General features: G+C 39.1%; 1 protein-coding gene across 5 annotated transcripts in view; it reads left to right on the top strand.

Moving 5' to 3' along the window:
• Positions 1-16,623, top strand: part of ACSS3 (acyl-CoA synthetase short chain family member 3) — a 147,767-nt gene that overhangs the window by 464 nt on the left and 130,680 nt on the right. The window lies entirely within an intron of this gene.

Genomic DNA, 16,623 nt, shown 5'->3' with positions numbered 1-16,623 from the left:
GCGTCCCCTGCACCGGAACCTGGAGTTCTTTTGGGAAAGACAATGCGACTGGAGATATGCTCAGACCTTTTAATTTGTGTTTAATTTCAATTTCGTAGTCAGCTCTTTTGCCTTGTCCTGAAGGATTAGGTTACCTATTGTGAGCCCCGCTTCCTATAGACCAGAAATTTACCTGTTTGGCAGGGCTCTGCTTAGTTGAGCAAGAGCCAGCCCCCAGGGACAGCACAGTCTAGTATGGGAAGCAGCCACGGGGAAACAAGTGCAAGAAGAGGGATAAACTAGGGGAGTGTTACTAAGTATCCACACACTCGGAGGAAGAACGACTTCAATAAGATTACACCTAAGTAGGGTTTGGAAGGGTGGATATGTCTTCTCAAAGTCCACAAGGTCCTAATTATTAAAGTCCACGAGGTGGAACACAGGTTGAAATTTGACTGTTGATATAGTTGCAACTAATTGTGTTGGCTGGAGAGGTGGGAAAGGGGGCTGGTGAGTCAGGGGTTGGTTTGGGAAGGGATTTAGGTATCATGCCAAGTAGCTCGGATTAGGTCCACAGCCCTGTCCTGTATATGAAGCTGCAGTACCGGGTACCCAGAAAGAATTTGCATACAGGTAGGTGGTGCTAGAAATCATGGTAGGATTGAAGTTTTTTGTTTTTCGTTTTCCTCCTAGAGTTGCAGTTATAAGTAGTTATAAACATTGTTTTTATATTGTAACAAACAGATACATTTGTAGATACATTCTGTATCTGTAGAATGTAGAATGCCAGAGTATTAAGGGTGAGTCACACAGTCAGAACTCAAGAGTTGTGGCTGTTCTTTGGGCCATGGGCCTTAAGAGTGTGGTTGCTTTCATCAGCAAGCCATTAGGGAGAGATGTTTCCTGTAAAAGTTTGCAAAACACTGCAGTGGGGTTTCCCACTACCATTTCCAAGTTCCCAGCAGTGAGATGGGGGAATGACATGGTCAGGTTTGCATTTGACAAATGCCTTCTTTTTTTTTTTAACATCTTTATTGGAGTATAATTGCTTTACAGTGGTGTGTTAAGTTTCTGCTTTATAACAAAGTGAATCAGCTATACATATACATATATCCCCATATCTCCTCCCTCTTGTGTCTCCCTCCCATCCTCCCTATCCCACCCTTCTAGGTGGTCACAAAGCTCCCAGTTGATCTCCCTGTGCTATGCGGCTGCTTCCCACTAGCTATCTATTTTACATTTGGTGGTATAGGTAAGTCCATGCCACTCTCTCACTTCGTCCCAGCTTACCCTTCCCCCTCCCCATGTCCTCAAGTCCATTCTCTAGTAGGTCTGCGTCTTTATTCCTGTCCTGCCCCTAGGTTCTTCAGAACCATTTAGTTTTTTTTAGATTCCATATATATGTGTTAGCATACGGTATTTGTTTTTCTCTTTCTGACTTACTTCATTCTGTATGACAGACTCTAGGTCCATGCACCTCACTACAAATAACTCAATTTCATTTCTTTTTATGGCTGAGTAATATTCCATTGTATATATGTGCCACATCTTCTTTATCCATTTATCTGTCAGTGGACACTTATGTTGCCTCCATGTCCAGGCTATTGTAAATAGAGCTGCAATGAACATTGTGGTACATGACTCTTTTTGAATTATGGTTTTCTCAGGGTATATGCCCAGTAGTGGGATTGCTGGGTCACCTGGTAGTTCTGTTTTTAGTTTTTTAAGGAACCTCCATACTGTTCTCCATAGTGGCTGTATCAATTTACGTTCCCACCAACAGCGCAAGAGGGTTCCCTTTTCTCCACACCCTCTCCAGCATTTATTGTTTGTAGATTTTCTGATGATGGTGACAAATGCCTTCTTGTTGAAAGTAGGAACCTGAAATGGAGAAAGACATCTTGACCAGAGACTGTTCTCTGTCACCACCATGCTCTGTCCTCTGTCGATTATTTGGAGCTGTTAAGGTGGTTTTATCTTTAGAATCTGAGCATATTTCCCCAACCAGTCAATTTTTTTAGTAGTGTTTCAGAGGATTTTTCAGATCCTCTCTTATGTGCTGGACAGTGGCCCAATCACTCGGTATGCATGCGGCAAAGCGGTAGGGGTAGGAGTCATGATGGTCAACAGCATGGTATCTGGTGCTGGAATTTTGAGTTTGAGTTCTGGCCCTTACAGTTACTGGCTGTGTGTTCATAGGCAAGTTGCTTAATGTCTCTGTGCTTCAGTTTTCTCGTATATAAATGTAGAACTAGTAAGAAGATTAATTTATTAAAGGGTTAAGACCAAGTCTTAATGAAATAGACCCTATAAATGTTAGAGGAAGAATAGTTGTCTTTGTACTTTCATACCACAATTATTTAAGAACAGGAAATCCTAGTGTTTCTCAGATCAAAACACAGAATTATTGTCTCGCCTAAGAATGTGTTCTCAAAAAGTTCTGTGTCCGTATATATGTCATAAAGTATGGAACTGAGATTATTTACGTGAGCGTCCTTCGCATAAAACTGTGTGCAGAGAACCCAATTAAGAAGTCACTGGGATATTCCAAGTAAAAACCAATGAGGGCCAGACCTAAGGCAATGGTCAGACCATTGCCAATGGTGGCAATGGAAGGGAAAGGACAGGTTTCTAGAGGATTAGTTGAAGTTGGTGAGGGCTCAAGGGAGTGCAGAGAATGTGGAAATCAAAGTGTCCATTAGATAGACATTTAAGATCTGGAGATTTTCTCTCTGATGTTTCTTTCTCTTTTTAATTTCTGGTTGCTTGCCTAAATTTTAAAAAATTGTATGCAGGCTTCCCTGGTGGTGCAGTGGTTGGGAGTCTGCCTGCCAATGAGGGGGACGTGGGTTTGGGCCCTGGTCTGGGGGGATACCACATGCCACGGAGCAACTGGGCCCCGTGTGCCACAACTACTGAGCCTGTGCTGTAGAGAGCCCGTGAGCCACAGCTACTGAGGCTGCGTGCCACAACTGCTGGGGTCCGCGCGCCTGGAGCCTGTGCTCCACGATGGGATAGGCCACAGCAGTGAGAAGCCCATGCACAGCAGCACGGAGTGGCCCCCCTCTTGCTGCAACTAGAGAAAGCTCGCATGCAGTGGCAAAGACCCAACACAGCCCAAAATAAAAACAAATAAATTAATTTAAAAAATGTGTATGCCTAAAATGTTCCTTTTTTTTTTTTGCGGTACGCGGGCCTCTCACTGTTGCGGAGCACAGGCTCCAGACGCGCAGGCTCAGCGGCCATGGCTCACGGGCCCAGCCGCTCCGCGGCATGTGGGATCCTCCCGGACCGGGGCACGAACCCGTGTCCCGTGCATTGGCAGGCGGACTCTCAACCACTGAGCCACCAGGGAAACCCCAAAATGTTCCTTTTTTAATGAGGATTTTTGTCAAAGGGTCCTTGTAGGTATTTTCAAAAATTCAGTACATTGTAGATCACTGATATTTGACAATATTGTATCTGAATTCTGTCTTTGTACTCTTGGAATCACGTGGCTGTACCTGTTTTATAGCAGCCCAACAGATCGAAGTGAATAACAGATAAGTCTTTGAGTCTGTATTTATTTTAGCAGTGTGATTCCGTGTTACTAAGGAGTTTGGTTGGCAGAGCAGAGTTGGGGAGGCAAGTAGACACAGCAGACCATACATCTAATCTGAAACTTCATTCAATATGTGGTTTCAATCTGAATCCTATTTGCAGATATTTCTCATTGGTTAACATTTTTCTGCAAAGGTAAACTCAAGGGCAGGACAAATGTCTTTTTTTTTTTTTTTTAATTTATGTCCATAGATTCTAGGACAGAACAGACATATGAGTTTGAAAAGTGATAGTCAGATAACAGGATTCATAGACCTGATGATTTTTGATTCTGTATGTCTTGGGAGGTGGTAAGTGGATACAGGCACAATTTGATGTGAAGGTGCTTTGCTTCTTTTTGAAGCTGGGATGGGGGAAGGGAGATGTTGACTGCCAAGTTCTTAAGTAAAATGAGGAGGGGTCGCTACAGCTAATTGTTCTCTTCTAGGTGGAGCTGGCATAGGTGTAGTCAAGATCTCTGATGCCCTTTGGCTTCCAAGAGGCAAGAGGGATTCTCTTTCCTCATTACAAGCTTGTCTGTTCATTTTTCATGAAAGTAAACGCCCCTCCGAATCTACAGGCCTACCAAAAGCCCCAATGCATAAATAGTAATGCATATTAGCTTTCATAATGGCATACACTACCCAATAGTAGTTTACGAATGCAGTAGTGTGAGCATGGAATAGAAATCTTTAAGGGTGATATACTAGGGACTTTCTATTGTAGGCAATAGCCCTGTAAAATACATTTCTGGGACTGTAATCGCTGAGATCTTTGAAAGACAAATTACATGTAGGTGCTTTAGGAACATGTGAAGAACCACCTTTCCTCACAGTTTGTTGGTTAATTCACATTGTTGACACCTAGCTTTGGGGGGACTAAATTCTCTATTATAGAGACTTCAGTAGAGAACTGCAATATAAGGTGAAGCAATTAGAACTCCTAGTAATTTCTCTAATCCTGGAACAACAGAATGGATGTTTTGGTTATTTTTTCCTGATGAATTAGACATCCTGCTGCCTTTCCTGAAAATGAAATCCAGCTGCCACTCTGAAAAATTAGGCAATTCACTTTTGCGTGCATTGTGGTTAACTCTTCAGTCTGTGTCATCCCTTATCCCTTTCTTTGAAAGCGTTGCAATTCTATTTTTTTTAAATAACATTTTCTATTTATTTAAACAATATTCAATGATCAGACTCTCACATACTGTTTGGTTTAGAATTTAATATGCATTAACAATGACTATAACCTGAAAAGGAAAAGTCTCTGACTAAATGCAGATTATTAGAAAATGATTTCTGCTTGGTTAACATCTCTATGATGGAAATTGTTTAGGTTAACATGCAAGATCTCAGTTTCTTACTAGCTATGAGATAAAGGTTGTTTAATCCCTCTAGGTCTTAAAATGGCTCATAAGTGATAAAGACACCAATCATTCACTCACTGTGTGTATAGTACAGAGAAAATGATGAAAGAGATAGTGGAGAAACTCACTACACAGTGGTAGGGGAGACATACATTAAATTATTACAAACCTATTTATTTAGAGTTGCAGTAGATGCTATGAAATAATAGGGGGATTTAAAATAATCTTTTCTGGAAGGATCATGGTAGGAGTCTTGAAGAAATGATGGTTAAACTGAGATCACAATGAGTAGAGATTAGAATCAGAAGGAGAGAGGAACATTGCAGACAAAGAAAACAGCACATGCAAAGTCTGTGAGGTGTGAAGTAGCTCAGTAAATTCTAGAAACTGAAAGAAGGCTAATGAGGCAGGGAAATTATCAAGAAATAATAGAAGAAGAAGAGAGCCATATTGTAAATGGTCTGGTGAGTCTCGTTAAGCATTTGAAAATTTCCTGGCACAAAACACATGTCACATAGTAGATGATCAAAACTTGAATTTACTACTCTTCTTTCTGCACTGGAACAAGAAATGTTTGTGTTCAACCCCAGGTCCGCCGCTTGCTTTGGACAGGCTTCATTATCCTTATTGAGTAAGAATAAAATAAGAATGATGATAGTATCAATTTCTTAGGATTATAGTGGTGGTGGGGAGCATGTAAAACGTCTAGGACTGTGCCTGACACACAGTCCTAGGTACTAATGTCTTTGGAATATATAAGCTAATATGGTCCAGGAAGTTTTCAGGGAAATGATAGCATTTAAACTCAATCTTAAAGTAGGACTTAGAAAGAAAAACACTTCTGTGTGCAGAACAAACATGACAGAGGGATAGCGGTGAGAAAGAACCAAATACACTTGTAGGATAGAATGAACAGTAGACCAGTTGGCTTCTCGTGGTTATTTTGAGTTACTGGTACTCGAATTCAGAAGGTAGTTTCAGGATGATTTTGGAAGGCTTGGAATAGAAGCTAAGGCATTTGCCTTCACTTCTTAGGCTGTAAGTCACAACCTGATTGTAATCCTGCAGATAGGTTTTGTGTGACCCAGGTGCTTTTTGTTTGTTTGCTTTTTAAAGTAGTTGTCAGTATTTAAACATTGGAAGATTTCATCTAAAATCTAAATTTCCTTTAATGATTCAGTTTTTGGGGGCTTCTCTTAAAAAAAAAAAAAAAGAATATCTGTCAGCAGTGAGTCAGCATTCCTGCATTGCAACACTTGGCCGGAACTGAGTGACTGCTGTTTCAAGCTAAATTAGACATAGTGACTTCCTGGCAGTGGGGTGTAGGGAAGTAAAGAAGTTATGGTGAACGTGACAATTTGACTCAGATATCCAAGTGGAGGAATTGATTGTGAGATTAAAGATAATGAGTTGAAAACTTGGCGAGGACTTGTAGAATTATAGATTTGACTGAAATTTGTAAAGAGGTGAGAGCTGAAGCTTGGTGAATGCCAAGTGGGGAGAGAGAGGGAGAGCAATTTAGAGGGAGAAAGAGGAGAGGGAGAGAGAAAGAAAAAAAATACTAAAAACCGAACTTGGAAGACAAGTGGAAGGGGAAAAAAAAAACCTATGAGAGTGAATGAGACTTGTTCAAAGAAGTAGGAGAAGGAACAGCAGGATGTTTTTGTGCCATGGAGTAAGAGGGAGAGAAGAGATAAAAATAGGGCAAATCAATAGCGGTAAAGGGCTCCAGAGATGTTTTGAGGCTATTGAGGATTGAAAGACAGCAGTTTTGACTCAGGGATCCTCAGTGACTTTTTTTTTTTTTTTTTTTTTGCGGTACGCGGGCCTCTCACCGTTGTGGCCTCTCCCGTTGCGGAGCACAGGCTCCGGATGCGCAGGCTCAGCGGCCATGGCTCACGGGCCCAGCCGCTCCGCGGCACGTGGGATCTTCCCGGACCGGGGCACCAACCCGTGTCTCCTGCATCGGCAGGCGGACTCTCAACCACTGCGCCACCAGGGAAGCCCTCCTCAGTGACTTTTAATAATGCGATGTCAATGGAGAGATGAAAGCCAAAGCCAGAATCCTGCATTACAGGGTGAACTGATGGTAGGGAAAAAGAGTCCATGGAGATGTTTGACAGTGACAGGAAGGGGAGACAAGATGATAGCATGTGGAGGTGTCTGGGTTACCAGAAAAATAGTTTCCTCACTATCTTTACTTTCCCCTCCTCCCCCTTTAGGAGAATCCTTTGTTTAAAGGCAGAAGTGAAGAAACCTGTGAAATAGGAATCAAGGGAATTTTGCTTATTTTGAAACCTGTTCCCCATCAACAGGACTCCGTGTTTTTACAAGTTGAACTTTGTGTGGTTTCTTTCTTTCTTTTTTTTTCTTTAGATACCACAAGTTCATGGAAGGAACAAAATGGAAAAGTCTAAAAGATGGAGTAAAAAGCTACTCAGCAGATCTATATGTTCTTGTTGTATATTGCAGAGATTCTAGTGAGCTAGATATCTAAGCATTTGATTGTAAGTTTGACAGAGAAGATAAGGAGACAGTTAAAAAAGGTGAAAGAACTAAGATTTGTTGATTTGTTAAATTATTCTGGGGTTTCAGACATCATGTCAATAAGTGGTTCAAAAAAAAAATAAGTGGTTCAGAGGGAAGGAAGTTCTTTATCTTGTACTTGCAACTTTTCTGAGTTTGACATTCTTTCAAAAGAAAACAAATAAGGAAAATATAATGCGGATTTTATATAACCAGAAAGTAATTTAATTCCTCTACTGAATTTTGATTCTTTGGCAAACAATTAGTCAGCCACGTTAAGCTGTTTCAGAAATTCAATCTCTCTCTCTCTCTTTCTTTCTTTCCTGTAAAATTTCCTTCGTATTTATCAGGTATAATTCTGGTTTGAAGGTGAGAATTTTACCTAGAGATGAAAAATGTGTCCCCTTTTGACAAACTCTAAATGAAATGTATTTATTCATAATATTGTGCACAGTACAGGTATATTTAAAATTTAAATTATCATTTTTTATAAATAAAAAATATTTTATGAAGGTATCTGGTCAGCATGAAAAATGACCTGTTAGAAATACTGTCCCTCAGATAACCTCATCAACAAAGACCAATTTCAAAAGATCGGCCTTATTTTATATTCTAAAGGTCAGCGGCTTGGTGCTGTTCTGTGTGTAATTTTCTCTGTCATGCTGCTGAACGTTCAGGACAGAACAGAGTGAACTACTGGAATGCTATGATTACATAAGCAAGGATGGATTGCCTGACAAATGGCACAATCAATGAACAATGGAAATTCAATCAGCTGTGACCAAGTGTGGGAGAAAGTCCAAACTCTTATCACCTCCCAGAAGGTGGCTTACTTTTCCTTTGTTCATGCTATATACTGTTAGTTGAGAAAAAAAAATCCAGTGGTTGAAATTATTTGTTTCTCCTTCTCCTCCTGCTGCTTCTTTTCCTTTTCTTTCTTCTTTTTTTTTTTTTTTAAAGAATTTCTGCTTAAGTAGCAACTCCATGAGGGAGATCATTGCTTTCCATTGTGGTGTGACATTTGTGAGAGAAATGTGTGGAAGGCTAATGTATCTTTGTGATAATATATATGAGTGTAATAACTTCTTTAAATTACAGTTTTAGGAAGCACATCTGAATGTAGAAATTATTTAAACCATGTGGTTAGAGAACTTGTAAAAAGTATGAATTATATAAACTTTTGCTGATATTATGGCCAAATGAGGTAAGCGACAGTGCATAGAAAGAAGTATTATTCTTATACTATCTAGGAAAATTGAAGTTTAAGAGTTTCCAGTATGAAATAGTCCAACTGAAAATCTTAGAATAGCTGAAAACAGGTTTTTCAAATACATTGTTTGGATAGCGTTTGATTTATAACTTGTAGGTAAGTAGTGAATTTTACTGATTTAACATATAAGTTGCTCTCAGTGGAAGAAATGCATCTGAAGTCTGTAGGTCTTTGATTTAAGAGATAACTCTGGACAATAGGAATATGTTCTCCTTAGGTTTTGATGTTAGAATAACAACATTTCCCAAGTATAATTTTTAAGATGTCTCCCAAGAGACATCAGTTAAGTAAAAGAAATTTGGGAAGATTAAGGGAAAAGAAAGAATACTCAGTATCTGCTGTAGACATGATCAATATAGATATTTGTGCAAAAAAAATTAGTACAATAAAGTGGTAAAAAAATTTAGTAGTCGAAGGGACATAAAATCATTATTATTGACTGTTTGCTAAAATAACCATAGGCAAATGCAACGGAGCTTAGAAAAATCTACTTTTGCGCTAATCTCACTTTGCTTTCTCTCCACACTTTTTTAAAGTTTTCGTAGAGTTTCATCAATTCTCAGTTGAGAATTTAGCGCTTTTCTAAACCACAAATGCCCTGACATTGCCTTCTTCCCAACTCTCCCTGCTTAATCAAGGCCGAATGAAGTTTGTCACTGTTACTAATGGGAATTTGTACGATAAGCCAGCGGTCCCCAACCTTCTGGCACCAGGGACCAGTTTTGTGGAAGACAGTTTTTCCACGGACGGTGAGGGCTGTGGGGGGATGGTTCAGGCGGTAACGCAAGCAATGGGGAGCGGCGGGGAGCAGCGGGGAGCGGCAGATGAGGCTGAGCTCACTAGCCCACCGGTTCCCAACAGGCAGTGGACCGCTACTGGTCCTTGGCCTGGGGCTGTTAGGGACCCCTGCGATAAGCTATCTTGGTGGGTAGGGGACAAAACATATTGAGGATCATTATTTTATTTTATTTTTTTTGGCGGTACGCGGACCTCTCACTGTTGTGGCCTCTCCCGTTGCGGAGCACAGGCTCCAGATGCTCAGGCTTAGCGGCCATGGCTCACGGGCCCAGGCGCTCCGCGGCACGTGGGATCCTCCCGGACCGGGGCACGAACCTGCATCCCCTGCATCGGCAGGCGGACTCTCAACCACTGCGCCACCAGGGAAGCCCCGAGGATCATTATTAGTGGAGAAAAACAAACTGATCTGGGTTAAAACTTAGGCCCCACTCTTTGAACAATACATTGTCCCAAATAATTATAAAATGGGGACTGTGATGGGTATTATGGTTCAGCAATGTCTGTTCTCTACTTTTGAGCACACAGGAGGATTGGATTTCCCTACCCAGGCGTGGTTATGTGATTAGCTTTGGCTAATGCAACCAGACTGAGGCGTGTCACTTCCTGGTGAAAGATTTAGTGGTCAGTGCTTCAATCCTTAGTCCCCTCTGGTCTGTCAGATCCATCGTGGAAGCACCTGTAGCCTGGATTGCTGAGCATAGATAACAATGCTTCCGGGAGTCCACTTGAAGCCTGAGTAAAGTTGCATGAGTGAGAAGTAAACGTTTTTTCAAGTTGAGAGTTTGCCGTTGTTACTGTGTGTAATCCAGCCTATCTTTATTGATTGTGAAATCAACTATATATATATAATCTATAATAATTACTTCTAGGACTGTTAGAATGAGTAAGTTTGCTCATGTACATAAATAGTGAGTGTCCAGCATATAGTGAGAACAGCTAAGCTTTATGGTATCCATGCTATGAGCCAGGTACAATACTAAGTACTTAAATTTATTTAAGTGTTTGAATTTATTTAATATTTCTAACAACCCTGTGACGTAGGGTACCTTTTATTCTCGTTTAGTGGGTATGGAAATGGAGATACAGAGAGTTTAAGAAACTTGCCTAAACATATAAAACTAGTAAATAGCAGATCTAGGATTTGAACCCAGGCAGTCTGAATTTAGTGTCTGTACTCTATCTAAATATATACTGCATTATATTGTTTCTATAATAATTGTCTTAGTTAATTTTAGTTTTTTTTTTTTTTTTTTTCCTTTTCTTACCCCTTCTCCACTGAAACCACTAAAAGTAATTTAAAAAATCTGGATCGGGCTTCCCTGGTGGCACAGTGGTTGAGAGTTCGCCTGCCGATGCAGGAGACACGGGTTCGTGCCCCAGTCCGGGAAGATCCCACATGCCGCGGAGCGGCTAGGCCCGTGAGCCATGGCCGCCGAACCTGCGCGTCCGGAGCCTGTGCTCCGCAGTGGGAGAGGCCACAACAGTGAGAGGCCCGTGTAACGCAAAAAAAAAAAAAAAAAAAAAAAAAAAAAAAAAAAAAAATCTGGATCTACATGTCAGAAACATTTGGAAAATATCCCTATTATATCTGGAATAATAGATTGATGTTCTTCGAAAAAATAAACTTTTTTTAATATAAAATATTTAAAATGTGTACAACAGTCCCAAAAGTGGTGGGAGAGGGGCTTTGTTTTCTTTTTTTTTTTTTTTTGCGGTATGCAGGCCTCTCACCGCTGCGGCCCCTCCCGTTATGGAGCACAGGCTCCGGACGCGCAGGCCCAGCGGCCATGGCTCATGGGCCCAGCCGCTCCCCGGCATGCGGGATCCTCCTGGATGGGGGCACGAACCCGCGTCCCCTGCATCGGCAGGCGGACTCTCAACCACTACGCCACCAGGGAAGCCCGGGAGAGGGGTTTTATATTAATTGTTACCTACTTTAGAAATGTTTCCTGGACAGTAGAAAACAATATTAAGCTCTTCTCTTAAAAATGCTGTGTTGGTTTTCTGGCTTAAGGAAAATCTATAATGACCACATTACTCATTGCTTGTAGTATGCTTTAACATTATTTTTATGAGAACATGGTAATAAGTAGCCTAATTAATTCATATAATTATGAATATTTGAAAATTTTCCTTTCCTCCAACTTCTCAGTAAAAGAAAATACTAGGACTTGTTGTATGTTTGTAATTATGGAAGTTGTTGATTTTGATTACTTTTTTAATGCATTCAAGTATAGTATTCTTTGCTGTTTTGCTTTCATTGCTTTTCATCTTGATCCTAGTGCAGGTGGACAGGCCTTGATAAATGGCGTATGTTAAGTGCAGAGATGAGTTTTTTTAGGAATCATATTGCATCTGTCTCTCTTGGTTCTAATATGAATATCTTATTTTTGAAATCCAGTACAAGGACCATGAGTTGTGGATTGTCTCACTTACCTGTGTTATACCATAGGTATTGCAAAACTTTGGGGAACAAATGATCTAAAAATGTTAAATTTTCCTTTGAATGTTTAGGGGGTGAAACACAATAATATTTGGAGAGTCTGTAATAGATTGAGAAGGAAACTCACATGTGATTATTCTCTAGCTCATGACTGAGCTATTCATTCCTTTCTTTAAAACTGAGGCATGCCTCTCAATAATGATAATAATAACAACAGTAATAACACCCATGGCAATACAACAGCCGTCACTAATTATGGAGCACTTGCTCTGGGTCAGATGCTATGCTAAGACTGTATGTATTTTTTGAATCCTTCTGACGCCTTGTGAGATAGGTTTAGTTATAATGCATTTTTATGACTGTGTAAACTAAAGGACAGATAAATTAAGTGACTTGTAATATAGCCGTAGACTTAATTTTTCACACTCATTGGGTCACATGGTAAAAACCTAATTTTGGTAATGAGTTGTGACTACACTCTTTAACTTCTTCTGTCTGGCTGTCATATGACTGTACCTAGAAAGTACAAAGGAATGAAAACAATGTTACAATTTAAAAAAAAATTTAATCAGAGATGCAACTTCCTTTCTCCCATTTGTCTCCTAGGTTTCTATGTGTCTTCCACTCTCCTCTCATTTTAGTGGAATGTAAATCTTCACTGTTTTCCCAGAGTCAACTTGCACACGTCTTCTTGACAAATGGTTCTTTCCTAAAAAGCCCATCACCTTGAATCTTATTTCCCTTTAAGCTAGTTTGGCAAAGAATGCTCAATTCCCATCTCCATTTAGTCACTATACACCCACTATATAAGCTCATACTCCACTGATACTTTTCTCTTACCAGTAATTAAAAAAATCACAACTAGGTGATAGAAGGGCAGGGGTCAGATCTCAGTCACCTTTGTTGTTATCTCTGCAGTGGAATGCACATAACCTTGTATATATCCATCAAACTGATTTTAAAACTTCACCACATAGAGATTAACCTTCTTAATCCATCTTCTAAATCTAGGTTCTTATATAAATTACAGGTAGATATTACCTGAATCATCCATCCCACCAAGACCCAAAATGATCCATGTCTTCTTTCTACCTAGGCGTCAGAGGGTCTGAAATTTTCTTGTCTTCATGGGTCTAAGTTTTACTATGAGGCAGTTGGGTCCTTTTGCTTCTCTTCAACATATTCATCGAGTCCTCAAGCCAAAGACACACATACTGCAAGGAGGGAAATACTTTACTTATATAGTACAGACCAAGTTCCCATGTGAGTATGGACTGGGAAAGTTGTCTCGGCACATATCAGGTTCCAAGAATTTCAGATTTAAGAGTTGTATCAGTATCATGTTACCAGATTATCATTTTTTAGTCTTTTTTTTTTAGTAAATATCTTAACCAGATAAACCAAATTTTATTTAACAAAGAAAGCCCACTGGTTAAAAGTAATAAAAGACAAATATTATATGATTTCACTTATATGTGGATTCTAAAAACCAAAACAAATAACAAAACAAAACAAAAACTAAGCTCATAGATGCAGAGAACAGACTGGTGGTTGCCAAAGGGGAGGGGGTTGGGGGTAGGTGAAATGAGTGAAGGTGGTCAAAAGGTACAGACCTCCAGTTGCAAGATAAATAAGTCCTGGAATGTAATGGACAGCGTGGTGACTACAGTTAATAACGCTGAATTGCATACTTGAAAGTTGCTAAGAGTAAATTTTAAAAGTCCTCATCATAAGAAAAGAAAAGAAAAAAATTTGTATACCGTGTACTCAAATATCGAATCATTATGTTGTATACTGAAATTAATATAATGTTATATATGGATTATACCTCCATTTAAAAAACAAAACGAAAGAAAGAAAAAAAGTGACAGCTATGAGATAACTTAAAAATATTATTTCTCTAGGATACATTTATGGTATTGCCACAAATGATAAAAATGTTAATATTTACATTGTTGGGAATAAAAGCTGATCTTAATCTGATAAAAGCTTGAATTTTAGAAAAATGCAAAACTGATTTTATTATTATTTTAAAATGTTGAGTTCTGACTGCTCAAGATCTTCAACATATATCTACTCTAAACATCTCATTTCACCTGAATATTTCAAGAACTGTTTGAAATGTAATTTGTTGTTACAGCCTTAGATCTTACAGCCTAAGATCCAACTTAATGAAATTTCCTTTCCTTAGTTTAATTTATAAAAGGATTAATTTTAAAATTTATAATTAGAAAAAAAAATTTTTTAACATCTTTATTGGGGTATAATTGCTTTACAATGGTGTGTTAGTTTCTGCTTTATAACAAAGTGAATCAGTTATACATATACATATGTTCCCATATCTCTTCCCTCTTGCGTCTCCCTCCCTCCCACCCTCTCTATCCCACCCCTCCAGGCGGTCACAAAGCACCTAGCCGATATCCCTGTGCCATGCGGCTGCTTCCCACTAGCTATCTCCCTTACGTTTGTTAGTGTATATATGTCCATGAGAAAAATTTTTTAATTAGGAAGATTTTCTTTTTCTTTTTTTTTTTTTGGTACGCGGGCCTCTCACTGTCGTGGCCTCTCCCGTTGCGGAGCACAGGCTCCGGACGCGCAGGCTCAGCGGCCATGGCCCACAGGCCCAGCCGCTCCGCGGCATGTGGGATCCTCCTGGACCGGGGCACGAACCCGTGTCCCCTGCAATGGCAAGCGGACTCTCAACCACTGTGCCACCAGGGAAGCCCTCTTTTTCTTATTAAATATCTAGTTATTTCAAATATTGTATTTGATGGAAATGATAATACTCAAATCAAAATCTCTTAAATCCTAAAAGATGATTTTACTCTGTACATGTGTACTTGTATGAGTGTGTGTGCATGCACATATGTGAGTGTGTTTGTGAGTGTGTGTTGAAGTGTTACACAATACAAAATATATTATCACAGTAAGAATAGCACCAGTAATACTCCTTACCATAGTTTTTTTAACTTCTCAAGAGAATACGTTCTTAAAGAAGAATTTAGGGAAAGTTAAGTAACTAGCTCATGTTCACTTAGAATGCAGGTGGCAGATCTTGGATGAAAAACCAAATCTGTTAGACTTTAGAGTGTATCAGCTTCTCATTGTGTCATATTTCCTCTCCAGTTAATCCTGTTTTATCCTCATACTACTGGTGTTAACAGATTTAAAAGCAAGTCAGATGCCCACACACAGACACACACACACACACACGTTTGTTGACCTGTTAAAAGTGGAGTTTTTTGGCTCTAGAACTTATCCATTCCTAACTCAATTGTTCCTTCATTTATTCTCTCATTCTTTCTCTTGTTCACTCATCAAATGTTTGAATGCCTCCTACATGCCAGGCACTATTCCAGGTGCTGAATGAGAGTCCAGGTAGAGTATAACTTTGAGGTATGATTTCATACATCAAAGAAAAAAAGTGTTTTTGCTTGTAATGAGATAGCTTTCATTTTCCTGTTTAATAAAAGGAGAGTAATCATGAGTGATATCTAGTTATTATTTTCTGAAAATATGGGTAATAAAATTTGCTTTTATTTTACAATCTACTCTGAATTACCTTTGACTGTTGAGGTGTGAGTAACTAGAACACTCAGACTCATATTTTGATGAACAGTGGTCATTTTGTAACCAATGAATCCTTTAATAGATAAAAGAGTCAACCAATTTTAATTTTATCCCTTTGTGCAGCCTCTCATTTTCTGCTAGAGGGGCTAACACACAGGAAGGTGAAGAAAAGACAAGTAACAAAAAAGAGAATAAAGAGACATAATGGGCTTGGTTAGCACCAGCTGGATAGTGAACTCTTGGATAATTGAGCAGGCTGCACTGTGTCCAAGTTTCAAATTATCGAAATGTGAGTGGAAAATGTTTTATCTATGATATGATATGTAGATAGTGGCAGAATTGGCAAGGATAGAGCAAAGATGTAGTTTGTGACCTTGTTCTTAGATTTTTTGATGATAAAACTAGGGAAAAAAGACAAAAAAATTGTCTACTTTTCTATTAGTTTTTATTGGAGTATAGCTGCTTTACAGTGTTGTGTTAATTTCTGCTGTACAGCAAAGTGAATCAGCTATACGTATACATATATCCCCTCTTTTTTGAATTTCCTTCCCATTTAGGTCACCACAAAGCACTGAGTAGAGTTCCCTGTGCTGTACAGTAGGTTACTTTTCTTAATGTTTTAACTTACACTTAGTGGTGTCTGGTTAGTTAAGTTGGATTTAGTTTCTGTCTATGTGTAAAGTTGTTTTGGTGAGAGTGAAGGTGGGAAATTGGAGGGGATATAATCTGGCTTAGGTAAAGGAGCAGCGGTTTTATAATCATAAAGCCTAGGTTTGAGATCTAAGTTTTGAATTACTTTTCATTGACATTTGTTATTCAAAAGTAATTCTGATTGAAATTTAGGTTTATGCTTTTCCCCCACAAAGGTGCAGTATTACTTTAAGTTTTAATTAGATGAACTCAGGAAAGCCAAAATAGGTGGAATATCAATTATAGTTCAATATGTAAATAATTCTTAGTATATATCTTGGTATAGTCGGTATATTTCCCTTCAGTCTTTTATTTTCTTTTTAAATTTTTATTTTGGAATTATTGTAGACTCATAAGAAGTTGCAAAAATAGTAGAAAGAGGTCATTTGTACCCATCACTCA

This window comes from Lagenorhynchus albirostris, chromosome 11 (genome assembly GCF_949774975.1).
Source record: "Lagenorhynchus albirostris chromosome 11, mLagAlb1.1, whole genome shotgun sequence".
NCBI lineage: Eukaryota > Metazoa > Chordata > Mammalia > Artiodactyla > Delphinidae > Lagenorhynchus > Lagenorhynchus albirostris.
Note: the sequence above shows the minus strand (reverse complement) of the source record. Positions and strands in the feature narration are given on the sequence as shown.